The 12808-nt window shown below is 38.0% G+C and overlaps 1 protein-coding gene across 1 annotated transcript in view; it reads right to left on the bottom strand.

Annotated features, from left to right (window-relative positions):
* Positions 1–9095, bottom strand: part of LOC131927688 (serine/threonine-protein phosphatase 2A 55 kDa regulatory subunit B alpha isoform) — a 40966-nt gene extending 31871 nt beyond the window's left edge. The window contains exon 1 of the mRNA XM_059283461.1: positions 8951–9095. The gene's annotated coding sequence lies outside the window, so the exon portion shown is untranslated. The remainder of the gene's footprint in view (positions 1–8950) is intronic.
* Between the last annotated feature and the right edge of the window lie 3713 nt (positions 9096–12808).

Raw genomic sequence — 12808 nt, 5'->3', positions numbered from 1 at the left:
TGATATTTTAGCTATTTAATGAATGTTATATTTTATCTTCTGCCTGTAGGCCTAGAAGTCGTTCATTTAGCTTGCAAGAACGGGAATGTATTGCTTAAGCAAAATGTTCATTTTTATAGATTACTGAAACTGCAAGTAAAAATGTTGATGTTTTTAGCCCACTGAAGCCGCAAGTAGAATATTGATAATTTAGCTATTACGTTTTGTCTTCTCGAGGTAGATGTGCTTCACTGCTTGCAAAAATGGGAATTGTACACATTGCCAACACACTAACAACTACAGCCAGCTATACCTTTATATACCATCACATTTAGATGGAATTAAGTCATTCAACTCAATGGAGATTATCAATAGCATTTTAGTAAATTATATACAGCTAATTATACGAAATAAGTTGGCAATAATACTTTACCGGCCGAAGGAGTTTTTTTTAGTTATAAATTATCATTACTAAAAATAAGTAGGTCACTAAATATCAGGGGTAAAAATCGATGCACGCTCGGATCAGATGAGTGAGTAACTGTCTGTCATTTCCGGTTCCGTCTCCGAGAGAGGGAGCTCCTGCCCGTGCCCCTGAAGTCAGGGGAGATAATCCCGAGCCAGTCTTGTCACAGAGTCGGGCTCGGGAAAATGTTTCCTTTCACAGGGGGAAGGGAACTAATCAGGGACATTAACTCAAGGCAATTGACTGACATTTCAGGAAGAAAATACATTTGAGTTTGGTTTTAGTACTCTCTCTCACACACACTTATACATCGATATTATTATTTTATATACGTTTATGTGAGTGGACGATAAAAATATCTGCGTATATCAAATAACAAGCAGTTCCGAAATTCAGCTGTTTTTCTTGAATCGATCTGATTCTGTTCCTGACTATCCGACATCTTTTATTTGCCCGAGGGTCAGGTTAAAAAGTAGTCTCCCCTCTGTTGACAAACCCTTGTTGGGGCTGGGTTTAATGACGCAATGTCATGTTTTCTTTCAGGCTAGCAGGAAATAGATTTTTAAAAAATGTTTTGAAATTTTGTTTTTGCGTTACCACAGATGTTTTTTTTTCAAACAAACTCCAGCATTAAACAGGATGTTTAAATTTGCACTGACGGAAATTTAAAGGCCTGATGTTTTTAGATTGTCTGATGTTATTTAACACAGCTTAATGAATCAGCTCACTAATTTTTCTAACTTTACGTTATAACGCTCCCCTCTATACCCACCTCTCAACGTCACCCACACCTCCCAATCCACCAACCGTACCTTACTTTTCACTCCCCCCACCCTACAACCCCCCCCCCCCCCCATCCATACACCCACACCATTACCCCTCCGCAGCCTGGTACGACCAAGAAATCGATACAGCACATCAATAAAACGAGGTACGAATCGTGTATCGATCTATCATCCCCACGATTTGGGCCGCCTCGTCCCCTCCCCTCACCTCACCAGCTGATAAGCTGAAATCTTCAGTAGAAGTCAACATCTTCCATCCTTCAGTAGGTCAACATCTTCCATCTTTCAGTAGAAGTCAACATCTTCCCTCCTTCAGTAGAAGTAAACATCTCCCATCCTTCAGTAGAAGTCAACATTTTCCATCCTTCAGTCAACATCTAGATTTGCGTTCTGTAGAAGTCAACATCTTCCATCCTTCAATAGAAGTCAACATCTTCCATCCTTCAGTAGAAGTCAACATCTTCCATCCTTCAGTAGAAGTCAACATCTTCCATCATTCAGTAGAAGTCAACACCCTCCGTCCTTCAACATCTAGATTTGCGCTTCAATTCACCACAGTCTAGCAGAATCAAGTATCAAAGCTCATTATTACTCAGGATTAGACCAATTTTTGATATATTGTAGAATTGTTCAAACTTGTACAATGTGTATTAAGTTGCCCTTTTGAAAACGGCGATCTTTTTGTTTCTAAATAAAATTATATCGTACAACAACTTTACTTCTTCCTGTCCGCTACTTCACTAGCAAATCACGACTTAGCACATACTATCAATAGTTTCTTATATAACTTTTGTGCGATTGGATGTCCAAATTGAGCTCCTTTTCTGTCCAAACATTCTTCAGTCTCCAACAAAAGGTCGCCTTACTTTGACCAATCTGTCCTGTTTCTGTACCCATTTCGTCCTCTTTATCTGACTAAACCATCCAGTTGGTTCTCTCTAAGTGCCAATATTTCATTACATCAGACCCGATGGTCATCCTTATCTGTCCAAATGGTCATTTTTTGTTCGTTACCCTCTTTTTATCTGGCCACTGCGTCCCAATTATCTGACCAGATTTTTAACGCCCTAAAAATGACCTAGCGATCGATCAATGGCAAAGAAAGGGGAGGCAACTAAAAATACGTATTTTTTAAATTTGTATTGATTGATCACCCCTTTCCCCCCCCCCCCCTGTCTCATGATGACAATATAATTAAATTAGTTTGAAACTTTCCCATGCCTGTCGTTGAAAGAAATCTGCACGTATTGTCCAGCCTCTAGCAGTTTAAAACTGCCGAGTATCTCAGCTGCCATCACCCACCTCGTGAGAACGAGACTTCACATGTCGGACATTTTGGTCCTGTTTAATCACGTGACATGCCGTTGTTTCCCCACACGCAGTTGCTGCCCCTTGCATGTCGGGGGAGCGGGTGGAGATCAAAGGGTGGTGTCACACTTCTAGGACAGAGATAAACAATACGTACTCACGCAGAGGACAACCCCATGTAGGTTGAACAAATACAACGAGCCGACCCGCGGCGTATCATACGCCGCTATTTAGTTGTTTTATTTTCTACTTTTCAGTAATTCATAATTTGTGAATTCGACAGTACCAATGCTGCCACTGAAAATATTTGCTTTAAAACACTATCAGTAGGTCGTTAAGGCCGATACTACCCCCACCGTCCTTTTCCCCAACCCCAACCCCTACCCTACCCCCCCCCCCCCCCCGTGAAAGCAGCCTCCTCTTAGTTACCTCCCCTAAGTTTAAAATTGTTTCAAACAAAATTATCTGCCCCTAATAGCCGTCACTAAACCCGGCTCCACGAATGTAAATATTTAGCGTGAACCACAGCTCACGAGACTATATAGGGGTAGAGTACGGAGCGCGCTTACAGCTTGTTTTCTAGCGTCTCCCAGAAGAGAACTATATATATAGATGGCGTCACTAGGTCGCAACGTCAAACGTCTACAGTACCTACTTCTTTAATTAATAACTTTTTCTCTCTTTCACCTCCTTTGGAAAATAAACATTCAAGCATCCCTTTCTCATCTGACAAATTTACGCATACACTCGCACACGCACCTGCACACACACACACACACACTTACATATACACACACGCATACACACATATATATATATATATATATATATATATATATATATATATATATATATATATATATATATATATATATATATATATATATATATATATTGAAACTTTCTAATACACTTTTTGGGACTCCACAAGTACTCCATTCTTCCACCGTGAGTTATTCATCCCCATTTGGAAACTTGTTTCACAATGAATTTAGGAATTTTAAGTTAAGTTTGCAATAAATGTTTTTTTTTTCTAAGCCTTGGTAGAAGGCACGAATAACTCGATACTTTTTTCAATTTCACATTGTATTTTTACAATTTGTGAAAACTAATCTGTTGAAAAATAATCCATTTCTCCTATTTTTAAATACATTTGATTAAGTGTTATTCTGTAACATGATATTCAGGCTAGATTGTCGCTTAGCTGGGTGTAAAAGTTGAGTTAAATTACCTAAAGTGTTACACGGTGTCTGAATGTTGAGATGTAGGCTATAATAAATATCTCAAGTATGGCTTTTTAGTTATGGATTATGAGTTTATTTCTAACGGAAATGAAAACCATACTATGCACCCACCTCCACCCACCTTCACCTGCATCCACCTCCACCACCGCACCCACACCCACCTCCACCCCCCATCCACCTCAACCCACCTTCAACCAAATTCTGTATTAAAATATAGACAGTTTGGACAGTAATTAAATAAAAATAAAAACTTTGACAAGCAGTAGCAAGCAGGAAGAAAGATTTTTCTGGACCACTGTCTCCAATTGAACACAACCCACGCCAACTTGTAGATATCACTACCTTGCCTTTAGATACCACAGTCTATCTCACCTTTAAAAACCTCTCTAACTCAAGTCTAGAGACCCCCGTCTGTCTCACCACATTCAGAGATCCATTACATGCGCCCACACCACTCTTTACATCAAGAAATCTGAAACTTTTTGGATAAAACTGTCGACCCTAAAGACAGACATACAGACATACAGACACACAGACATACAGACATACAGACAGACATACAGACATACAGACATACAGACAGACAGACAGACAGACAGACAGACAGACAGACAGACAGACAGACAGGCAGGCAGGCAGGCAGGCAGGCAGGCAGGCAGGCAGGCAGGCAGACAGACAGACAGACAGACAGACAGACAGACAGACAGACAGACAGACAGACAGACAGACAGACAGACAGACAGACAGACAGACAGACAGACAGACAGACAGACAGACAGACAGACAGACAGACAGACAGACAGACACAAACATAGACTAATGAACATTACCGTGAATTAAGCTCTACTCCCCCCCCCCCCATTCCAACACACACAAACAACCCTACTCCACCCTCCCTCCCCACCTCCAGCTATCAGCACGTCTCCCACGTGACTTGATGAACGTCCAACTGTGAACGTCACCAGACGTCATGATGACGTGTTTAGACAAAGATCAGATTCGAGTTTTTATGGGAGGAAGTCACTCAAGGTGAAGGTCATTACAGATGGTTACGAAGAATGCTTGCTTGGGTTTAGTGGTAGTGATCTCAATTAAATAATTAGTGATTGCACAGCCTAATTAGATATTTTTTTGTAGACGGTGTTTTTCTTCACTTTATCAGAAATAGATTGACTACACAAAAAAATAAGCGGATGTAATTCCAACATAATGAACTGAATAAATTTAAAAAAAAAATAGCACTTACAAAAGTAAAGAATCAACTCAACAGAATCAACTAATATAATCAACCCAACAAATTCAACACAATAGAATCAATCTAATAACACAAAGACCGGATGTAACTGAGCACACGAATATGTCATTGGCCACACAGACATGTCATTGGCCAAACGAACAAGTCATTGACCACACGAACATATAATTGACCACACGAACATATCATTGACCACATGGAGATGTCATTGACCACACGAACATGTCATTGGCCACACGAACATGTCATTGACCACATGGAGATGTCATTGGCCACACGAACATGTCATTGACCGAACGAATATATCATTGACCACACGGACATGTCATTGACCACATGGAGATGTCATTGGCCACACGAACATGTCATTGACCGAACGAATATATCATTGACCACACGGAGATGTCATTGACCACACGAACATGTCATTGGCCACACGAACATGTCATTGACCGAACGAATATATCATTGACCACACGGAGATGTCATTGACCACACGAACATGTCATTGGCCACACGAACATGTCATTGACCACACGAACATGTCATTGACCGAACGAATATATCATTGACCACACGGAGATGTCATTGACCACACGAACATGTCATTGGCCACACGAACATGTCATTGGCCACACGAACATGTCATTGGCCACATGAACATGTCATTGGCCACACGAACATGTCATTGGCCACACGAACATGTCATTGACCGAACGAATATATCATTGACCACACGAACATGTCATTGGCCACAAGTATTGTGATGGTGGGGGTGAAGATGTCGGTGTGTACTGGGATGGTTCGGGAGGGGGGGGGGGGTAATGCTGTACTGGGATGGTGGGGGGGGGTAATGCTGTACTGGGATGGTGTGGGGGTATTGCTGTACTGTGATGGTGTGTGTGTGGGGGGGGGTATTGCTGTAGTGGGATGGTGGGGGTGAAAAGGTCGGTGTGTACTGGGATGGTGAGGGGGGGGGGGGGGTATTGCTGTAGTGGGATGGTGGGGGTGACGAGGTCGGGTTGTACTCGGGGGTCCCTATCAAAGCGCCATCTAATGTTTTGATTGCTATGTCAGAAATAAGGCACCCTTGGTGAACAAGCGAAAGATTTCAGCGTCTAATTGCTGGTTCGATCCTCGCTTAGTCCTGATCAATGATGCTAGCAGTGTAATCAATATAACTATTTCAAAGGTTCCTGGTATAATACGGCAAAACATAAGTTCGGAGATTTTTAGAACAACTTTAGATGGCAGGTTTTGTTGATTTTAAAAATAAAAGCCATTTTAAATTTCACTATTTACTTAACATCAAATTATTTGTCCTTTATCAAACATCAAATTATTTGCCCTTTACCGAACATCAAATTATTTGCACTTTACCGAACATCAAATTATTTGCCCATTACCGAACATCCAATTATTTGCCTTTCACCGAACATAAAATTGTTTGCCAAAAACAGGTGGACTCTTCTTCATCTGCCCCGTGATTCTTGTTACTACATTTTGACTACAGTAACTACATTTCGACTCTTGCAGCCTGTGTTGCGAGAGTCTCATTAGAAGGCCACAGTACAAGTATCTCTTACCACAGTAGAGGGTACTACAGAACTCTAGCTACGATAAGGAAGGTTACAGAGCAGGGGCGAGGGCGGACGACCTAGAAGTATTTAAATTCTAGCGATAAAATAATGAAGGACGTCATTAAGTGCTGCAAAATACCTCGTGGTAAATGGTGTGTTTAATATATAGTGGTGGATTGTGTTGTTAAATATACAGTGGTGAACAATGCGAAGATTAATTATATTCACGACACTGTAAAATACGTGACAATTTTGGAAACAATAAAACATGTTCAAAATCATCCTAAATAACGATAAATATTTTGCCGTGAGATGTTTTGTTTGAGACATTATTTGTCCTTATATTATTTGTCCGTAAAAACATTTGTCCTGAGATATTTTGTCTTTAGATAATCTGTCTGTGAGATAATTTGTCCGTAAGATCATATGACTTGAGTTATATTGTCTTGAGAACATGTGCCCGTGATAGTATTTGTCCTGATATAACTGTCCATGAGATGTTTTATCTGAGATATTTTATCTTAAACGAGCCGGCCCGCGGCATAACATACGCCGCTATTTAGTTGTTGTTTTTTCTACTTTTCAGTAATTCATAATTTGTGAATTCGATAGTACCAACGCTGACACTGAAAATATTTCTTTAAAACACTATAAGTCGCTCGTTAAGGACCATAACCCCCCCCCTTGCTCCCCCCCCCCCTTCCCCCCCCCCCCCCCAACGTTTAAAATCGTTTCAAACTAAATTATCTGCCCCTAATAGCCGTCACTAAACCCGACTCCACGAAGGTAAACATAGCGTGAACCACAGCTCACTAAGACCATGTAGGGGTGGGGATGGTAGGGAGCGCATTTACAGCTTGTTTTCTAGCGTCTCCCAGAAGAGAATTATATATATATATATAGATAATTTGTCCTGAGATCATTTGTCCTTTGTCCTATGTATTCCATAACTAGCATTTTTATGTCGTGCAAGACATATGAAGTCAAAGAAAATGTTTAAAAATTACAATTTGAAATCAGCGAAACAATTTAACGTGTTTCTCCCCAGTAAACAAATATTTAAGGCCAAGTTCGTGATGCAATCAGCCAGCCAACTGCGGCCATCTCCCGGGGATGAAGCCAGATTTATGGCTTCTGCCAGGAAAAAATTCACATCCACAGGCCACGTTTTCAGACATCTTGGGAGATTTCAGGGATTCACTTGATCCCGTGCCCGTCTCATCAAAATTCGTAGTTAGACGCACACAGAATATTGTTTGTTTGGAAATGTGCGGACATTTTATATATATATATATATATATATATATATATATATATATATATATATATATATATATATATATATATATATATATATATATATATATATATGTATATATATATATATATGTATATATGTATATATATATATATGTTTATGTATTTGTTTATCTCTCTCTCTCTCTCTCTCTCTCTCTATATATATATATATATATATATATATATATATATATATATATATATATATATATATATATATATGTATGTATGTATGTATGTATAGGGTAGAGTGGTGAGGCGGGAGACAACAAAAATATGAATTTTCTTTTTTATCAGTCTAGAATAATCCCAAACTTATCAAATCAACAAAATATGCTATTGTTCAATTTTTGACATAGTCATTAACACTCTGGATAGAAAATGTAGACTTACATGAAACACAATATTGATGAATTGTGGGACAGCAAAATGAGAAAAAGGGCAGCCATGTCATTTAGTAAAAGGATACATGTTTTAAGTATATAGAATAAAGACTAGGTACTTGCCCGTAAAGATTAAACTATTCCATTAAAAAGAAGTGCCTACTTAATGTGAGATACTGAACGGCTGTGAGGAGAAGTGGAACATCGTGTCGCACTTCTCATTAAAGCCAGTTTCAATAGATTGTGACATAATTTTAAAACAATCTTTGTTGTAGTTGATAAAGTTTCCCTTGCAGTTTTATGCGAGTTCATTGAAATTTTGGTCCAAAAGTACCGAAATAATGCGCATCCCTACTTCTACCTAGTCCCACCTCACCACTCTCCCCTATATATATATATATAAATATATATATATATATATATATATATATATATATATATATATATATATATATATATATATATATATATATATGTATATATATATATATATATATATATATATATAAAGATAACGATTGCCATTGACAGGAAGTATTGAAGTTACAACAGAGATGAACAAACCTAACTACACACAAACAGATCGAAGCATGGTTACCCCTCAACACCAAAGCACCGGGTGTGTGCCAGAATTGTTTAAATTTGACTCACTCGTGTTTTGTCGAGAGATCCTGCCCCAGGCCGGCCTCATGATGAAACGTGCACCCTGATCTAGCCGGCAGCCGGTTGTAGAGGCAATACTCCAACTGGTGCTAAAGATCCCGGGTCATCTTTTAGGACCGGCTGTTCCAGAAATCAATACACGGCTGCAATTCTCTCGTGCACAGATAACCTAAAAATAGAAAACAAAAAAGTTTAAACTACTCACAAAATTAAACATCACTTCTATGCTTTTATCATATTGTAATATTAATCTTACTAATTAATATAACGTGATGCTTCTATAAATAAAGATGATGTATATGATTTTATCATATTGTAATTAATTACACTAATTAGTATAAAGTGATACTTCTACAAATAAACATGATGTATCCGATAACGATGTCCTTGTTAATAATCAATGAAATCTGTTTTGGTTGAATGTGTATTGCCCTTAACCTTGACTCTGAATCTTGACCTTCTAAATAACCCTGACCTTTGGCCTATTATCCAAACATGTATTTGACTTTAAATCTCGACTCATCAATACGTTTATAATGGATTTTCTCATTCAACAATCACCTTGTAATCAAACCTTCATCTTGTTTTCAACAATGACCTAGACATTAAACCCTGACCTTGTGATTGAACCCTGACCTTTTAATTAAAGTATGATCTTGTAATTAAACTATGACCTTGTCATTACACAATGCGTCTACTTTAAAACAATGACCTTGACAATGAAACACGAAGCTATGATTAAATCATAACCACACAAGCCTAAATTGAGCTTGATGGGATACGATGACCTTGATATTAAACCATGACCTTGACATTACAAGGTCACCTCCCTAGAGAAGCAAGGATCTTTTGAAACAGATCTACCAATCTCTCGCACATCTTACCTGCCTACAGGTAATGCAAGAAACCACGCCGAGTAATCGATTCCAATAATAAGACATGAACCAGGAAAGGTCAACCATAATGGTTGTTGCGTAATCGAATACAATTGAGCTGGGCGCTATTTAAAGAACACTTTTGTTTTAAAGCAGCAGGACGGGACATTTAAGGAGGAATTATTGATAGCAAGTGAGGGACATTGCTGAATCAGATATTGTTGACCAATGAATAAAATTTCGATTGCCAAAGAAAAAAAAATAATAATAATAAAACGAACGACGTTTAACACCGTTCATTTTTGTTAACAAGATTATTTGACGGCAAGATATTTTAAGAGACATTTGGAGGACAAGATATTTGCAAATGAAAAAAAAATTAACAAGTAGATAAAGTTATCTGTAAGTAGTAGGTGTAGTTATCTAACTGCCAGTTGAAGTAGAGATCCTCCTGAGAAAATGGAAATGGATTGGCCACACACTCATGAAGCCTGTATCCAGCATAACAAGACAGGCCCTCACCTGGAATCCACAAGGCAGGAGGAGGAGAGGCAGACCAAGAAAGACCTGGAGACGTGACCTGGAAGAAGACACCAAGAAGATTGGATACACCTGGGGACAGTTGGAGAGACTAGCCCAGGACAGAGACGTCTGGAAAGCTCTTGTCAGCGGCCTATGTCCCAGTAGGGACGACAGGCAAACATGACATGACAACTAAATAGGGTTAACTCATTCAAAGTTCTCATCAGTTATGTCCCTTATGACGAGGTTAATTTTTACCCTGTACAATAAGGTTATATTAAATACAAATAAGTCTCCAGATATAATTTATATAAAACAATAAGCACTTGTTTACACGTACATAATGAGTTACGGCACTAGCTAAATTAAAGTCGACTCACAGACTGGTCCAGATAATATAAGACAATATAAACGAATACAAGATACAAATCACAAATTAATGTAAATAATTACTCGTTAAATCTTTACTTTAGACTCTCTCCAAGACTTCTATTATATATATATATATATATATATATATATATATATATATATATATATATATATATATATATATATATATATATATATATATATATATACACACACTACGATTTGAACTATTTCAGTTGGAATTTAGTAGAAAGCGGAAACAATATTTGCATCTGTTTTCGACAGCATCGATACATTTTAAATGCCTCCTGCAGGCATACATGGACATATACAAAATGGACCACATATTGAACAAAATAGAGACAAAATTGATGAGTGGAACTTCTTGACAACAAATCTCTAGACAGACTTGTTGACACCAAATCTCTAGACTGACTTGTTGACACTAAATCTCTAGACTGACTTGTTGACACCAAATCTCTAGACTGACTTGTTGACACCAAATCTCTAGACCGAGGTCAGTTACAAGATGACTCGAACTTGTTGACAGCAAATCTCTAGACTAGATCTATAGGTTAAACCAGGGGTCGCTGCATTCGTTAGCCCACAATTTGTACGCTAGACTGGGGGCTTCTAAACACACGTAAACACAATTTGTATCAGACATGTTCACGAGGCTGTGGGGTTGTGATGAGTTATGTAGTAATGTAGACACAGCAACTGTGTGATCTGGAGACAGTATGTGAATATGTGGCTATGTGATGTTTGTAGATATGTTTAGACATAAGTATCTGTGATGTTAAGACCAGCAGATATAAGTATCTGTGATGTTAAGACTACCAGCAGATATAAGTATCTGTAATGTTAAGACCATCAGATATAAGTATCTGTGATGTTAAGACCATCAGATATAAGTATCTGTGATGTTAAGACCAGCAGATATAAGTATCTGTGATGTTAAGACCAGCAGATATAAGTGTCTGTGATGTTAAGACGACAAGCAGATATAAGTATATGTGATGTTAAGACCAGCAGATATAAGTATCTGTGATGTTAAGACCATCAGATATAAGTATCTGTGATGTTAAGACTACCAGCAGATATAAGTATCTGTGATGTTAAGACCATCAGATATAAGTATCTGTGATGTTAAGACCAGCAGATATAAGTATATGTGATGTTAAGACCAGCAGATATAAGTATATGTGATGTTAAGACCAGCAGATATAAGTATCTGTGATGTTAAGACTACCAGCAGATATAAGTATCTGTGATGTTAAGACCAGCAGATATAAGTATATGTGATGTTAAGACCAGCAGATATAAGTATCTGTGATGTTAAGACTACCAGCAGATATAAGTATCTGTGATGTTAAGACCAGCAGATATAAGTATCTGTGATGTTAAAACGATCAGCAGATATAAGTATCTGTGATGTTAAGACCATCAGATATAAGTTTTACTGTAACAAAGTGTTGATCACGTGATGTAAAGACCATCAGATATAAGTATCTGTGATGTTAAGACCAGCAGATATAAGTATCTGTGATGTTAAGACTACCAGCAGATATAAGTATCTGTGATGTTAAGACCATCAGATATAAGTATCTGTGATGTTAAGACCAGCAGATATAAGTATATGTGATGTTAAGACCATCAGATATAAGTATCTGTGATGTTAAGACCAGCAGATATAAGTATATGTGATGTTAAGACCAGCAGATATAAGTATCTGTGATGTTAAGACCAGCAGATATAAGTATATGTGATGTTAAGACCAGCAGATATAAGTATATGTGATGTTAAGACCAGCAGATATAAGTATCTGTGATGTTAAGACTACCAGCAGATATAAGTATCTGTGATGTTAAGACCAGCAGATATAAGTATCTGTGATGTTAAAACGATCAGCAGATATAAGTATCTGTGATGTTAAGACCATCAGATATAAGTTTTACTGTAACAAAGTGTTGATCACGTGACTGAACAGAATCCCTTACCACGTGACCTGTTGTAGTGTCTTTGACTAATAACGCATCACTGTATTTTCTCGCCACCATTGCGACACATCATATCG

The sequence above is a fragment of the Physella acuta genome, unplaced genomic scaffold, assembly GCF_028476545.2.
Source record: "Physella acuta isolate Inbredline_101_S28 unplaced genomic scaffold, ASM2847654v3 ptg000089l, whole genome shotgun sequence".
In the NCBI taxonomy this organism is placed as follows: domain Eukaryota; kingdom Metazoa; phylum Mollusca; class Gastropoda; family Physidae; genus Physella; species Physella acuta.
This window is presented reverse-complemented; position numbering and strand designations above follow the sequence as displayed.